The sequence below is a fragment of the Myotis yumanensis genome, unplaced genomic scaffold, assembly GCF_028538775.1.
Source record: "Myotis yumanensis isolate MYYU_CA2020_CCGP unplaced genomic scaffold, mMyoYum1.0.hap1 SCAF_3, whole genome shotgun sequence".
In the NCBI taxonomy this organism is placed as follows: Eukaryota; Metazoa; Chordata; class Mammalia; order Chiroptera; family Vespertilionidae; genus Myotis; species Myotis yumanensis.
The window spans coordinates 19,581,096-19,598,813 of record NW_027223754.1 but is presented as its reverse complement, the minus strand read 5'-3'; the positions used below and the strand labels follow the sequence as shown (position 1 = coordinate 19,598,813).

The following is a 17,718-nucleotide window of genomic DNA, read 5'->3' as shown; positions in this document are numbered from 1 at the left end:
GCCTCTTTGCCCTGCAGCCCTTTTTGAAAAAAATCTTTGTATTCTAAAATGTTTTATCTCAAAAATAGAACTTAAATTATTTCAATTTTTAATTTTTATTATTTTTTTCAGCCTGGCCAATATTACTGCTTTGGTAATATTCCCTATAGTCTTTAAACTAGTGAAAAAAATATCATTCAAACTAAAAGACTGGATAAATCAAGAAATACTTGTTGAGCACTGAAAATATAGGGTCTGAACATTTGTAATGATAAAAAATAGTTTTTAAGGTCTATATTCCACATGTCAATAGTTAATTGAATCATGCTTTTCAGTTCATGACACACTTTTCTAGTTTATGTTTACTTTTATTTTCATCCCCACATAGCAAACATTCTAAAGTGCTTGATGTGTGCCTTCTGTCTGACTGTAATCTAGTAAAAACATATTATTGTTGTGTGTGTATTTATAGAGATAACATTGTGTGTCAGGTCCCAGTGCTGCTTCCTTTCTTCACTCAGCACCTGGTTGTTGTTGGGTTTTTTTAGTTGTTTTTTTTAATATTCACCCAAGGATATTTTCATTGATTTTTTTAGAGAAAAGAAGTGGAAGAGAGAGCGAGAGAGAGAAAGAGAGAGAGACATTGATGTATGAGAGAAACATCAATCGGTTGCCTCCCATACTCACCCCAACCCACCCCGACTGGGGATTGAACCCACAACCTTTTGGTGTACGGGACAATGCTCAACCAACGGAGCCATTTGCCAGGCTCAGCACCTGATTTTAAATTCTTTCCATGTTGCTATGTATATACAGGGTGTCCCCAAAAAACGTATACACACTTTGAATAATTATTAATCCAATGATTTAAATCTGTAAAGAAAGAAACATCAATTGAGCTATCAAGTGTTAAAGTGTGTATATGTTTTTTGGGACAGTGTGTGTGTGTGTGTGTAAAATCTCCTTTATATATGTCATATATTTAAAAAAACAAGCAAAACTTTAAAGTGAGTGTTTAGCCTTCTGCCCATCTAGCCAAAAATCCCAGGGTAAAGCTGGATGTAGTTAATGTCATCAGAAAATAGTTCCTCTCCTTCTCTTATAGCCAGCTCCATCCACAGGTTTCAGGTGGTAATTTCTGGTAACTGCAGGATAATGTCTACCTAAGTCTAAGTTCAACCAAAGAAAACAAAAGAGTATTTCTTTTCTATAGTTCCTGTATAAATCCTGGGATTAACTATAATTTGACCAACTTGAGATCATTGAGCCAATCACTGTGGCTGGGGAGTAAAGTTTGCCAATTGGCCACACCTAGGTCATATAGTCTCACTGACCAATCACTGGATCAGGGACTGCGCATAACTGTCAAGCCTTGGTTACACATTCTACTCCTAAAGTGGGGTGGATCCAACCCAAACCACAGGGCCTGAGAATAAAGGTTTGTACTACTGAAAACAGAAAAGAAAATTTAAGGTATTATTGTCATTTTTTTAAAGGTGGGAGGCGATGAAAGCATCCAAACCAACTAAACAATTATCCACTAAAATTGGGTTGTGGGTATAAAGATGAAATTTCTTTTAAGTTGAATAATGCCATTCAAAGCCACAGTTTGACAATCACCATGAGGTTTCTGGGGTTAATGCTTTATTCCGTAATTATCATAATCACCATTTTAGTAATTACCATAATCATATAGAATAGATTACTTCATGATACATGGTCTCATTTCATTTCATTTTTACTTTAAACTTTGTCATACACTAATTTTTGATCCCTCACAGAAACGGATAATCATATTCTCCTCTCCTTTAAAATATTGTTTTTTTGGAGCTTGCTTTGGCAGCACATATACTAAAATAGTCATTTTGGGCTCAAAGTTAGAAGAAAAAAATCTGAATCACTTCTAACACCATAATCAAAGGTGTGTTAGGGGCATTTAAAACCTAACTATGAAAGTAAAATTATATGTAGGTAGAAAATATATGGCAGAATATTCTGGGGCAAGAATGGAATCTAAATAATTATGCCAAAAAAGAGGGTTGATTTTCAATAAAGCACATCATGGACAAAGTTTGCAGATAGAGAAAAGATTGGGAAAAGGTATTTGCAATGTCTAAAGCTGACAAGGGAATATTTTCTAGGTTATACAAAGAACTATGACTCAACAAGAAAACATCTTAACACTAATAAAACCCATGGGCAAGTAGGAAAAGGCAGTTCACAAAGAGGAAACTGGCCCAGTCAGGGCTGGATTCCCAGTAGGGGGCGTGCAGGAGGCAGCCCATCAATGATTCTCTCTCACCATTGATGTTTCTCTCTTTCCCTCTCCCTTCCTTTCTGTGAAATCAATAAAAATATTTTTTTAAAGAACAGGAAACTCTGAAAGGCCAACCAGTGTATGAAGAGACATTGACAATCAGAGACATGCAATCTAGAAAAGTAATGGACCACTTTGCCATCATTAGACAAACGAAAACCTGAACGCTGGGGAGGCACAGGTTGGTGGCCATGTGGGAATGCAAGTACCAGTATGCCCTGCTAGTGAAGGCATAGACCAGGGTAGCTATTTGAATGAACCATTAGGAGGTACTTTGTTAGTTTAAATATTTATCCTATGATCTAACAAGTATTTTGGGGGGAAATATATGCCCAAATAAAATTTCAAGCCCATAAGGGGATATGTATGAGGACTTTTTTGCACTGTTGTTTAGGGAGGTAGCATATCAATCGGGGGTACAATCAGGAGAGAGAACCCATGCAATAATTTGAGTAGGAAATTGAATATAAAGAAGGATAAGTTACCCATGGACATGTGCAATAGGGTGGTGAAGACCTGGGACAGGGATAGGGACTAGGAGAAGGGGGTAAACTGGGGGGGGGGGGGGGGGGGGGGGGGAAGGAGATGAGAGATATCTGTAATACTATCAACAATAAAAATATATATTTTTTAAAAAAGAAGGTTCAGGCCCTAACCGGTTTGGCTCAGTGGATAGAGCATCGGCCTGAGGACTCAAGAGTCCCAGGTTTGATTCAGGTCAAGGGCATGTACCTTGGTTGTGGGCACATACCCAGTAGGGAGTGTGCAGGAGACAGCTGATCGATGTTTATCTCTCATCGATATTTCTAACTCTCTATCCCTCTCCTTCCTCTCTGTAAAAAGTCAATAAAATATATTTTAAAAAAGAAGGTTCAGTTATAACAGGGTATTGGAGTAAGGTGTTATTGTTTAGGGAGAAGGAAAGAGAACTCTAACGTAGGCAGGAATAGCAGGTATAAGGAGTAGCCATGCCCCTGGCACTGAGATAGATTGCCCAAGGGATGATGGTCTTGCCCTCCTCCAGGGTTGGGGTCTAGACCAGCGATGGCGAACCTATGACATGCGTGTCAGAGGTGACACGCAAACTCATTTTTTTGGTTGATTTTTCTTTGTTAAATGGCATTTAAATATATAAAATAAATATCAAAAAGGTAAGTCTTTGCCGAAACCGGTTTGGCTCAGTGGATAGAGCGTCGGCCTGCGGACTGAGGGGTCCCAGGTTCGATTCCGGTCAAGGGCATGTGCCTGGGTTGCGGGCACATCCCCAGTAGGAGATGTGCAGGAGGCAGCTGGTCGATGTTTCTCTCTCATCGATGTTTCTAACTCTCTATCTCTCTCTCCCTTCCTCTCTGTAAAAAATTAATAAAATATATTTAAAAAAAAAAAAAAAGGTAAGTCTTTGTTTTACTATGGTTGCAAATATCAAAAAATTTCTATATGTGACACAGCACCAGAGTTAAGTTAGGGTTTTTCAAAATGCTGACATGCCAAGTTCAGAAGGTTCGCCATCACTGGTCTAGACCTTGTTGAAGATGGCACGGCTGTGGCTCACTCTGGTGCCATGCGTGTAACTTGCTGGAAATCCACCCTCCAGAGTTTGCCAGAAACTCTCCCTCTCGGTGTGCTGGGTGTGTCTCACTGGAAACTCTGCCCCCAAAAACCGCATGAAGGGGGTGCTAGTGGATCCCGTGGGTGTGGCTGGGTGTGGGCACTGCAGGAGAGGAGGCATGCTGTGTAAAACTACCCGACGGTAGCAGGCAGTCCTGGAAAGCTGCTGGCCTCGGGGCGCTGCCCACTGCCATGTGCTAACTGCAGGCACCCGGCATCAGAGAAGCTGCCTGTGCCCGGAAGCCCGATGACAGATCACATCAGAGCCAGGAAAGAAACCCCTCTACCCCGAAATGTCTCTCCATCTTCCTCGACTGACAAAGCTTAGCATCGTGTCAGCTGGAAAAGAAAACTCTTCCGAGGGCCCAAATTCATTATTTCAGAGCTGGCGGTACATTGGGAACAGTCGTGGATCAGGAGTGAGAAGTGATCTGAGTGTCACTGGGAAAGTGGGTACACACTGCCACACGAAGCCTGCTGACGGAGGGGCTATAAAACAAGGAGATGGAGGGCATTACCTAACCCCAGCTTTCCCCTGGCATTTTTCAGCCACTGGCGCTAATAAAGTCTCCCTTCTGTTTAAGTCGGTTTGAGATGGGTTCTGTGTTATCTACAACCTAACCTACCGCTTAGAATCAAGTTAGAGCCCCGCCAGTGTGGCTGGGTAGTTGAGCATCCACCCAGGAACCTGGAGGTCACTGGTTTGATGCCTGGTCAGAGCATAGGCCCAGGTTGCTGGCTCCATCCCCAGTAGGGGGCGTGCAGGAGGTAGCTGTAGATGATGTTCCTCTCTCATCAATGTTTCTATCTCTCCATCCCTACCTCTCTCTCTAAAAATCAATAAAAAATGTATTTTAAAAAAAAGAATCAAGTAAGAGGCTTGATTTACCAATCTTTCCAAACAAGATACTTCGTATTGAGAATGATTGAACAGCAAGGGGGGACTGAGCCCGCCCCTGCTGTGCATTCTGACCTATCACATCACCGCACCAATTCACTCACCATGCATGGGTCTAAGGCAGAGTTTTTCCAGATTTGGATTTAGGAGGATCTAAGCCCTTCACCTTGGAGAAAAGCTAAATATTCATTTTAAAGTTTTTTTCTTGGTTTTTAAACTTCTCTTCCTGTTCTCTATCTCCCCTCCCTTTTTTGAAAATCAAGAGTAAAAGAGCCTCTGCCAAGAAGGACATTAAATAAAAGGAAACAGAAAAAGGCAAAGAGAGGGAAATCAAAGGGGAAAATTCCATGCAACCAGCAAAGGCTTCATTAGGCTCACAACAAAGACAAGTTCAATTTCTTTCTTACTGACATTAACGAGTTTGATGTCAGTCCAACATAAAAGCCAGGCAAATCTGCTCACTCTAACTGGGGTCCCAGGATCTCTGCAGCTGCTTGCAAATTGCTTAATTCTACAAAAGGTCATCTTTCTTGATTGGTTTTCATTCCTTTCTATGTCCAACCAATCAAGTGCTGGCCAAGCAGATGGCTCCAAGCCGGTCCTGATCGGCCAGGTCAGCAGCTGCAGCCTCAACCCCGGAACTCATCCTTCCTCCCCATCACGAAAATCTTCCAGCAGCCACTCTCTAGCTAGAAACCACAGGCACCCAGATGATATTTCTTGAGTAAATAAACGTTACTGAATAAACTCTATGCATAGCACTATGGCAGAGGCTGGGAGTGAAACAAAGAAAGGTAACTCAAGGAGCAAGTGAAAACAGCTTACACAGCTTGAGTCTAAGTCAGTAGCAGGACTGAAATGCAAACTCCCATCTTTATACCCAGAGTTCTATATTCCATTAACATGGTGTCTGTGTGGGGTGGGACAAGAGAGAGAGAGAGAGAGAGAGAGAGAGAGAAGAAAGAAAGAAAGAAAGAAAGAAAGAAAGAAAGAAAGAAAGAAAGAAAGAAAGAAAGAAAGAAAGAAAGGAATCAAGCAAAGAGATAGAAAGAAAGAAGGGGAAGGGAGGAAGAATTAAGAATGGGATAACTTGTTGGTTTTCTTCCATGTGGCAGACATTAAACCAGACCTCTCATGTTATATTTTATCTTACTCCTTACAACAATCTAAAAGGTAGCCATGATTGACTATATTTACTGATAAGAATTCCAAAATTCAAAAAGGTTAAGAATTTTTCCAAGGTTATAAGATTTACAGGTGGCAGAGCTAGAATTAAAACATTTCCATCACCCTAGCTGGTTTAGCTCAGTGGATAGTGTGTCAGCCCACAGACTGAAGGGTCCCGGGTTCAATTCCAGTCAAGGGCACATACCTCATACCACAGTTCCAGGCTCAATGCCCAGCCCTGGTTGGGGCATGTGTGAGAGGCAACCAATCTATGTGTCTCTCTCACATTGATGTCTCTCTCTTTCTCTCTCTCTCTCTCCCCTTCCCTTCTACTCTCTCTAAAAATCAACAGGAAAAATATCCTTGGATGAAGATTAACAAAAAATAAAAAAAGTAAAACACTTCCATTCAATTTGAAAATCCATACCCCATCAATGCTGGGTAAGAGCACCTCTCTTCACATTCAAGTGCACCAGAGACCTGGATGTTGCATTCACTTTACAATAAAGACCTGACATCATGCCCGTTCTCTACTACATCTTTTTAAATTTTAGGAATGTTGATGCAAGTGTGATTTAATCAGAGAGAAATAGATCTTCATTTAGGATCTACTTTATTCTGGACATGCATTCAGTAATTCAACAAACATTGACTAAGAGCCAGGCGTTCTGCTAGGTCCTAAAGATGTAAAGACCATTAAAGCATGGCTCATTCCCTCATGGAGCAATCAACAACTAAAAAATAGTGTGCTTACTGCCCTTTAGTTTAGAAGTCCATACATGCTGCCAAGGGAGCTTAGAGAGAGGGAAATTAGCCTAAACTAGGTGAAACAGTCAGGAGGTATTTCTTGGAAGAAATGATGTATGAACTGAGTCCAGATGAAGTGGGGGAGTGAGGGATTGGGAAAGTGTTCCAGGCAGAGGGAACAGTGGGTGCTGAAGCTCAGAGACAATAGAGTGCATGCCAAGAAAGTTAGCCTTCAGTATAGTTTGGGGAACTGTCAAGGGAAGATAGATTTGGATGATGTGACAGCTAAGGGCTTTGGGGTTTACTGTGAGTGACACAGGAAACCACAGAAGGAGTTAATCAGGGAACAAGCAGAGTCACATTTGCATGTGAGAGACCACTTGGTGATCACTCACTGTGAAGAAGGGTCTGAAGGGAGCCATACCTGAAAGTGAACATGGTTTAGGGATTGGATTCATTTCCAGGCTCCGCCACTCCTAGCCGTGGGAGTTTAAGTAATGTACTTGCCTGGCCAGCATGGCTCAGTGGTTGAGCGTTGACCTATGAACCAGGAGGTCACAGTTCAATTCTGAGATCAGAGCACATGCCTGGGTTACAGGCTCAGTCCTCAGTGTGGGGCGTGCAGGAGGCAGCAGATCAATGATGCTCATCATGGATGTTTCTATCTCTTTCCCTTTTCCTTCCTCTCTGGAATCAATAAAAATTTTTTTTAAATAAATATACTTAATCTCTCTAGGCCTATTTCCTCCACATGGGGATAGAAATACAACAGGGCCATGGAGACCCTATCCATGTGAAATGTAGCACATGGAAATTCCTAATGCAGAATCCGACACACCAATGAAACCTATTATTGCTCATTTGCATATTTGTCAGATTTTGTCATATTAATAAGTAAATCCTAGATCATTTGTTTCTCGGTGGTGTTACTTTGCTCAGTTCTCCGGTCTAGACTCCACGTGTGTTCTCGACCCAAGTCAGTGGAGAAGTTCCTGAGACACCCTGTAGCTCATGGCAGAGAGCAGAGTGTGAGGTTTTCACATTGAAAGCAACAACAGTTACAGCTTCTCTCTGTGGGTTTCATCCACCCACACTCCACTGGCCAACTCAGGTCAGAAGGACAAAACCAAAGCCAGGCAAGTGGGCATGTGAACTTTGCTCAGGGAAACACAAACAGGATGGGGAAAGAATAGATCATTTGAACAAATAATACATTCTATTATCTATTATAATGCAGATATAATATAGGATGAAGCTCTAATAGAAGGCAAAAAGTCAGGGGACACTCAGAAGGCAACCTGCCCTCACCAAGAGAGTAAAGGTTTTTTCAGACTCTGGAAACTTAATTACTTTTGTAGCATCCACACGATTGTTATCTCTGATCGGTTCCGACAATAATCAGTGTATTGGTTTGCTTTGGCTACTGTAACCAAATCCCGAAACCTGGCTGACTTAAACACGAATGCATCATCTCACACTTCAGGAGGCTATAAGTTCAAAATCAAGGTGTCAGCAGAGTTGGTTCCTTCTGAAGACTGAGGGAAGGACCTGCTCCTGGCCTCTCTCCTTGGCTCTTAGATGGCCAGACACCTCATTTTTACATGGCCTTCTCCCTATATGCATGACTGTGTCCAAATTCCTTTTTATTAAGGACTTAATAAAAGGTGACCACTCACACACAAAAAAAAGACCTGGTTCAGTGGATAGAGCATTGGCCCACAGACTGAAGGGTCTTGGGTTCAATTCCAGTCAAGGGCACGTACTTGGTTGCAGGCTCGATCCCTTGCCCAGTTTGGGGGGGGCGGCGGGGCGTGCAGGAGGCAACCAATCAATGTGTCTCTCTCACATAGATGTTTCTCTCTTGCTGTCTCTCCCCCTCCCTTCCACTCTCTCTAAAAAATCAATAGGAACATATCCTCAGGTGAGGATTAACAACAAAAAGGTGACCACACTACTCCAGTATGACAACATCTTATCTAATTATATCTGCAACAACCCCATTTTCAAATAAGATCACATTCTGAGGTACTAGAGGTGGTACTTCAATATATGAATTTAGGGAAATATAATTCAGCTCATTAGAGAAAACAATAAAATGCTTTAAAGATCTGGCTTGTTTTCAAGAAAGTGCAAGGAATTAGAGAGTTGCTCTCCCAACCTACAGGCTTACCTGTTTAGAAAGAAACTCCAAGTAATGGATTTTAGCAGCTTAGAAAGGAGAGCTATGAACTGAGTCCCCTTTAGCACATTGACCCAGGAACTGACAACCCTGGCCACTGCTATGACCAGTGCACAGAATGCTATTCAAAAAGACTAGTTCTGTAGGGACACATTTTACTTAATCTATGATATTTAAGTAATTTTATGTACAAAGAATATTATTTTAGCTCTATCTATCTTAAAGATTGTATTAGAAAGTTTATGGTGGGAATGCAGACTGGTGCAGCCACTATGAAAGACAGTATGGAGTTTCCTCAAAAAACTAAAAATGGAACTCGCATTTGACCCTGTGATCCCACTTCTAGGAATATATCCCAAGAAACCAGAAACACAAATCAGAAAGGATATATGCACCCCTATGTTCATAGCAGCACAATTCACCATAGCTAAGATCTGGAAACAGCCTAAGTGCCCATCAGTAGATGAATGGATTAGAAAACTGTGGTATATCTACACGATGGAATACTATGCTGCTGTAAAAAAGAAGGAACTCTTACCATTTGCAAAAGCATGGATGGAACTGGAGAGCATTATGCTAAGTGAAATAAGCCAGTCAATGAAGGAAAAATACCACATGATCTCACTCATTCGTGGATAATAAAGACCATTATAAACTTATGAACAATAATAGATACAGAGGCAGAGCTGCCTCAAACAGATTGTCAAACTGCAGCGGGAAGGCCGGGGAGGGTTGGGGGGCAGGAGGGAGGCGGGTAAAAGATCAACCGAAGGACTTGTATGCATGCATATAAGCATAACCAATGGACATAAGACACTGGGGGGTAGGGGAGGCCAGGGGATTGTCAAGGGCGGGGAAAAAAAGGAGACATATGTAATACTCTTTGTAATACTTTAAGCAATAAAACAATAAAAAAAATATCCAAAATCAAACTCAAAAAAAAAAAGAAAGTTTATTTTTTAAAAAGTTTTTAAAAATCTCTTTCAGATATCCTTTAGATTTCCTTGTTTCCAAAATTGATAGAAATACCTCATTTTATTGTGCTTTGCTCTACTGCATTTTGCATATATTGTGTTTTTTAAAAATTGAAAGTTTGTGGCAACCTTATGTCAATCAAGTCAACTGGCACCATTTTTCCAAAGTATTTGCTTACTTCTTGTCTCTGTGTCACATTTTGGTAATTCTCTCAACATTTCAAATGTTTTCATTATTTATTATATTTGTTATGATGATCTGTGATCAGTGATCCTTGATGTTATTATTATAATAGTTTTGAGGCACCACAAAATATGCCCAGATAAGACAATAAATTTAATTGATAAAATGTAAAAAAAAGAAAGTTTATTTTAATATAAATCTAACATATATAGCCAATAAATATGAATTGAGGCCATGATGTTTGCTAGTTACGGTGCTAATTCAAAAAGGCACATCTTGTCCTCAGCAAGTGATACGTTGTTTAATGTATCTTAAACTATTTATGACAAAATATCTTTGTTGTCAAAAATTCTAAACTGGCATCATATCATTGAAGACTGAATTTATATCAAAATGTGTTCAAATCACCCTATGTTAAGCCATCAAAGTTTAGGCAAAAAATGTCTTTACTACCTAAACCTGGATTCATTTATTTTGCATTAATATATGAAAGGGTTTAACATGTGGATGTTTTGTTTTTAATTGACAAGAGGAGAGAAGAGGACATTTGAGAGCACTTCTCTGCAAATAGCACATTTTGGGCATGGATAGCATTTATTCCCATTTAATGAAGAGGAAAACCAGCAGATAACTACCACTCTATTTCCTCTTTTTGACCTACATTTTAGGCCGGAGACATCAATGTGTCGCCAAAACATTTGATCAGCAGAAGATGACTTAAGCTGATAAAGACCTACTTGAAGAGAATTTGCAGAAATAGTTTCAATTCTATTAATTTGTCACATTTAAAATCTGTGTTCCTTACACTTCCTTTCTTCAACCAATGACGCATTATAGGGATATATTAAATAATAACTGACAGAGTAAAAATCACAAGCGTATAGAGCATCCGTGGGCAAACTACGGCCCTCGGGCTGGATCAGGCCCTTTTGAAATGAATAAAACTAAAAAAAAAAAAAAAAAAAAAAAAGACCGTACCCTTTTATGTAATGATGTTTACTTTGAATTTATATTAGTTCACACAAACACTCCATCCATGCTTTTGTTCCGGCCCTCCGGTCCAGTTTAAGAACCCATTGTGGCCCTCGAGTCAAAAAGTTTGCCCACCGCTGGTATAGGGATTACTATGGTAGGTACTGGTATCAACTGAGTGATGACCCCTCTGCCACTCATTCACAAGCCACTCATTCAAAACAGATTCAAATCTCACATTGTTCCCTTCTTACCAAAAAATATTGTATCTGTGTGTTCATAGTAATTGAAATCTGCTGCTGTTGCCTTTAGTGATGCGGTCAACCTAGAACACCTTTGCAAACTAAGCACCTGGGAGCATTTAGTAGGTGGTAGCTCTCACTGTTTCCTTTCAGCCACTCAATAAGTGTTTTGAACACACCCCCCACCTCCTAAGAGATCATCCATTCCATCCATTCTAAAATCTAAATGTGATACTATTGCTCTTGCTTAAAACCTTTCATGAGCTCCCCAGAGATTTGAAGATGAAATCCAAATCCCTTTGCAAGAAATATACAACACCTCACACAACCTCAGCACAGGCATCCATCCTTGCTTTTTGTAGATACCATCCTCTTGGGCACTTCTCTCCATTTGCTGGGATGTGTCCCTGACTCCCTGCTGGAATGTTCCCCCTGCTTTTCCACTTAGCTAACACCTTCATATCCTTCCAAAAGTTCCAAGTTCATTCTTCCCAGGAATCTTCGAGACCAAATGACTGCCTTTCCTCCACCCCCATACATGCTTCCTTTTCTGAAAATTCATTCACAACACCACTCTAATTCTTGCCTTAACACTTTAAGAAGTGAGGGATGCCTTTCTCACCTTCCACTCACCCCTACTTAATTACAGAGTAATGTGGGAACAACCAGACCCGGAATCTCAAAGGCTGAGAACCACAGAAATTGTCCTTCCTGCTTGTCAGTGAAGGGTCAGCCATAGCTTTGATCTTTGTCTCTAGGGTCTAGGTCAAAGGAACAGTATCCTTGGCAGAAAGAGAGAAGCAGGAGAGCTGGGGAAACATTCTGATGGCTCCTAATGCTCCCACTGGGAACTGGCACACTGCCCTTTCCCATCATATTGCCAAATCAAATCCTTGGGCTAAGACTGGGATGGTTGAGCTGGGGAAGTACCCTCCTCTGAAGTCAGGCACAGTAAATCTCCTGACAACAGGCAGAGATGTCTCCTCTTGCAGGGAAAGAGAGAGAAAATAATCAGGAACAGTAATGCCATCTGCTACAGCAACTGGTTTTCCTCTTCAATCTTCACTAATAGAAATTAAGTCTGGATAACTCTAGGAATGTAGTGACATAGGTAAACACCTGTACTCGCTGCCTCCCACAACCACATCAAAATACAGAACAACCATCATCCTGAATCACTGGAAAGCTGGCTGAATGGGAGTCCTACAACTAGAGAGGTAAAGAAGAAAGCACACTGACTGGTAGGGGGTGCAGAGGTGTGGAATGGGCTGGCCCAGCACCCACATGGGCCGCTTTTTTTAATCAGGAGGGAGATCATCTCTGCAGAGGCCACCTGGAGGAGCAAAGGGGTCCCAGCCCCACACCTCTTAAAAAGCTGGCACCATGAACTTAACTTACAAGGTCCTGCTTCCTCTGAGCTCCAACGTCAGGGTGAGAGTCTGGGGAACACATACACATATAAGGAGGAACTGGATTCTCTGGCATCAGGGCAGGAACTCAGGGGTGGCTTTCTCCCAGCCAGAGGTGCTCACAGGGATCATTGTTCCTATGCTGTGACTGACTGGCAGCCATTTCTGTTTGCTCCACCCTGGTGATTCCCTAAAACCCCGCCTCATCCAATTTACAACCCCACCCAAGCTGTGAGAAGCAGCTTTTGCATATGAATGGCCTGTCCTGGCTCAGGCTAAAATCTGTCAAACAAGTTGCAGGTGGGTCAGGGAGCCCTAAACCTATCAATAAAAGGCCCAAGATCAAGAACCAGCACCAGCTGGCCTTGCTTCATAGCTGGGCCTCGTCTGGGCACTTCCAAACCCAATACAAAGAGGAGGAATCTGCAGATCTCTCTCTAGCTCCTGCTGGGTGGCCCCAGGAAGTGGCTGACTTTGCACCTCTCTGGAGACCCAAGAGCCAATGTACCCAGTGGTGAGTGTCAGACCATACCAGTTAACAACTCTACACCTCCATAAGTGACACACTCAAGGGGCAGACTCAGTGAACACCAAAGCCCCACTGAAGCAAGTCCTGCTCCATAGGGGTGTCTCCTGCATAGCAGCTCTCCCACTGTAGTCACAGCTGGTCCTGACAGCCAATTGGCCTGGAGGTCAATTCCTCCCAGTGACACCAACAGTAATCAAGTCTCAACTATAACAAGACTGTGCTCAGAACCCACAAAGAGGTGGATCTAGAGCTCCTGGCTCAGGTGACTGGGAAGGCTGAGCCACTTGGCCCTATAGGACACCTACTACACAAGGCCACTCTAACAATTCAAGGAGATTTAGCAGCTACCCAATACATAGAAACACAGGGAAGCAGCCAAAATGTGGAGACAAAGAAACATGTCACAAATGAAGGAAATGGAAGAAAGCAAACTACTGGGTATAAAGTTCAAAACCACAGTTATAAGGTTACTCAAGAATCTGCTGGAAACCTCCAAAAAAAATGGAAAAGGACCAGTCAGAAATTAAGCATACACTGACTGAAATAAAGAATAATATACAGGGATTCAACAGTAGAGGATTCTGTGAATCAAATCAACGATTTGAAATATGAGGAAGCAAAAAAAACACCCAACCAGAAGAGAAAAAAGAAACAAGAATCCGCCGAAACCGGTTTGGCTCAGTGGATGGAGCGTCGGCCTGTGGACTGAAGGGTCCCAGGTTCGATTCCGGTCAAGGGCATGTGCCTGGGTTGCGGGCACATCCCCAGTGGGAGATGTGCAGGAGGCAGCTGATCGATGTTTCTCTCTCATCGATGTTTCTGACTCTCTGTCTCTCTCCCTTCCTCTCTGTAAAAAATCAATAAAATATATTTAAAAAAAAAAAAAAAAAGAAACAAGAATCCAAAAATATGAAGATAGGGTAAGGAGACAACTTCAAGCATACCAACATTTGCATTATGGGGTGCCAGAAGAAGAGAGAGAGCAATATATTGAAAACCTATTTGAAGAAATAATGACAGAAAACTTCCCCTACCTGATGAAAGAAATAGACTAATAAGTCCAGGAAGCACAGAGAGTCCCAAACAAGAGGAACGCAAAGAGGACCACACCAAGACACATCATAATTAAAATGCCAAGGGCTAAAGACAAAGAGAGAATATTAAAAGCAGCAAGAGGCCCTAACCGGTTTGGCTCAGTGGATAGAGTGTCGGCCTGCGGACTGAAGGGTCCCAGGTTCGATTCTGGTCAAGGGCATGTACCTTGGTTGCGGGCACATCCCCAGTAAGGGGTGTGCAGGAGGCAGCTGATCGATGTTTCTCTCTCACCGATGTTTCTAACTCTCTATCCCTCTCCCTTCCTCTCTGTAAAAAATCAATAAAATATATTTTTTTAAAAATAAATAAATAAATAAAAGCAGCAAGAGAAAAGCAGTTAGTTACCTACAAGGGAATGCCCAGCTGATTTCTCAACAGAAACTATGCAGGCTAGAGGGAGTGGCAAGAAATATTCAAAGCGATGAATAGTGAGGACCTACAACCAAGATTACTCTACCCAGCAAAGCTATCATTTAGAATTGAAGGTCAGATAAAGAGCTTCACAGACAAGAAAAAGCTAAAAGAGTTCATCACCACCAAACCACTATTATATAAAATGTTGAAGGGTATTCTTTAAGAAGAGGAAAAAGAAGAAGAAAAAGATTTAAAAAATATGAACAACAAAATGGCAACAAATACATACCTATCAACAATTGAATCTAAAAATCAAAATAAATGAATAAGAAATCTAATGAACAGAATAAACTGGTGACTAAAATAGAATCAGAGGCATGGAAATGGAACAGACTGATGATTACCAGAGGAAAGGGGGTGGGGGCAAGAAGAGATTAAACAAAGATCTTATATGCAAATATGCATTACACATGGACACAGACAATAGGGTGGTAAAGGCCTGGGCTGGGTGGGAACTAGATGGAGGGGGACAATGGGGGGGGGGGGGGAGTGGAAGAGGGACATCTATAATAATCTCAAAAATAAAGATTTTTTTAAAAAGAAAAAGAAAGAATTAAGTCCATGTTTGGCTGTGCCGTGTGATGAGGCAGAGTCCACCAACACACACGTCTGAATAAGCAGTAACTCCAGTTTTCCCATTTCTTGTGTGTTGAGCCCCAAGGACTTACATCTTTTTCTTTTCAATTATAATAATTCATATTATTTTGTATTGGTTCCAGGTGTGTAGCATAGTGATCACACAATCATGTACTTTACAAAGTGATCCCCCTGGTATTTCAAGTGCCCACCTGACATCATACATAGATGAGTGGGTAAAAAAAAAAAAAAAAAAAAAAAAAGCTGCAGTACAGCCTGGCTAGTGTGGCCTAGTTGTTGAGCACCAACCTTTGAACCAGGTCATGGTTCAATTCCCAGTCAGGGCAAATGCCCAGGTTTCTGGCTCCATCCCCAGTAGGGGGTCATTCTGCAGGAGGCAGCCAATCAATGATTCTCTCTCATCATTGATGTTTCTATCTCTCTCTCCCTCTTCCTTCTTCTCTGAGATCAATACAAATATTTTTTTTAAAAAAAGCTGTAGTACAGCTCTGGCTGGGTGGCTCGGTTAGTTGGATTACCAAAAGGTTGTATGTTCGATTCTTGGTAAGGGCACAAACCTAGGTTTTGGGTTCAATCTCTGATCAGGGCACTTGCAGGAGGCAACTGATCAATGGTTCTCTCACATCAATGTTTCTCTCTTTCTCTCTCCGTTCCTCTCTCTCTAAAAATCAATAAAAACATATACTTGGGTGAGGATTTTTTTTTAAAAAGCTGTAGTACATATGTATACACTAGAATATTACTCAGCCACCCTGACCGGTTTGGCTCAGTGGATAGAGCATCGGCATGCTGACTGAAAGGTCCCAGGTTCGATTCCGGCCAAGGGCATGTACCTTGGTTGCGAGCACATCCCCAGTGGGAGGTGTGCAGGAGGCAGCTGATCAATGTTTCTCTCTCATCAATGTTTCTAAATCTCTGTCCCTCTCTCTTCCTCTCTGTGAAAAATCAATAAAATATTAAAAAAGAATAGTACTCAGCCATGAAAAAAAGGAAATCTTACCATGAATGGACCTAGAGGGTATTGTGTTAAGTGAAGTAAGTCATGCAGAGAAAGACAAATACTATATGATTTCACTTATATGTGAAATCTAAGGAGCAAAATAAATGAAAAAAAACACAGAAACAGACTCATAGATACAGAGATGGACTTATCATCTTTTTCTTTTCCCAATCCCTCTTCAAAACAGTCAGCTCTATTTTATTTCATAGGATTATACTCCCTGCTTCTCCCAACTTACTGTGTAAAAGATTTTTGTTCTCTTTTGGCTCCTTCTTTATAGTTATAAGAGAAAAACCAACAACAACAAACACACACACACAAGCCCTCTCCTATTCTTGCTACGCAAGAATATAAACAGAGCCATGACAAAAATGGCCAAATGGCTAAGGCTCAATGAGCCCCTGAAGTCCCCATAGTCACAATCTGCCTTTCTCAGCAGATATGTGGAAGCTCCAAAATACCTGTGTGAAGACAGATTCTCCCACCCTCTTCAACCTCTCACTTCACCAATCTTCTAACAACCTAAAACATAAAAATAGTTGGATTTGGTGTGAAGCTAATAAAACGCAAGCTTCAAAACACACACACACACACACACAATAAAAACATAAGCTTCGGGTTTATATTATTCTCCTATGCTGCTTTAACAAAGTACCACAAACTTGGTATCTTAAAACAACACATATTTATCTCTCACAGTTCTGGAGACCACAAGACTAAAATCAGCATCCCTGGGCCCAAATCAAGGTGTCTGCAGGGCCCTACTCCCTCCAAAGGTTCTAGGGGGCGTGTGCTCCTTACTTCTCCTGTTTCTGGTGACTCCCAGCATTCCCGATCTGTAGCTATGTCACTTGGTCATTACCCATCCCACATGGTCATTACCCATCCTCTTCTGCCTGTGTCAGATCTCCCTTGGCCTCCCTCTTCTGAAAACACCTGTGACTGCATTTTGGACCAACCCAGATCAGCCAGGATGATCTCCTCATCTCAAGATTCCATTTGAAAGACAAAGGGATATGGCAGTTCCATATACTCATAACTCCTTCCTTTCCCCAAACCCAAATGCCATGAACATCGAAATGAAAAACATTGTGCTCGCTTTGGCAGCACATATACTAACATTGTATCAACACAGAGAAGATTAGCATGGCCCCGGCACAAGGATGGCACACAAATTCGTGAAGCGTTCCATATTTTAAAAAAGAAAAAAATCAACAAATAACCAAAAACACTGATTCCTGCCATGTTAGGGTACTGCACACGCAAGAAGAGAGCAATCAAGAGGCTTTGAGCAAGTGCCAGCAAATGTCAAATTAGAGAAAATGCAGCCTCGTGCTTTCAGATGCTGTCCACCAGGTGGCGTGTGCTGAGCTTTTTAAAAAAAAAAAAAATCAGAAATGATTTTGC

General features: G+C 41.5%; 1 non-coding gene across 1 annotated transcript; it reads left to right on the top strand.

The window, feature by feature from the left end:
• Positions 1–17,402: 17,402 nt before the first annotated feature.
• Positions 17,403–17,509, top strand: LOC139007764 (U6 spliceosomal RNA). The gene has a single exon (XR_011470927.1). It is a non-coding gene; the product is annotated as a U6 spliceosomal RNA (small nuclear RNA).
• The last annotated feature ends 209 nt before the right edge of the window (positions 17,510–17,718 follow it).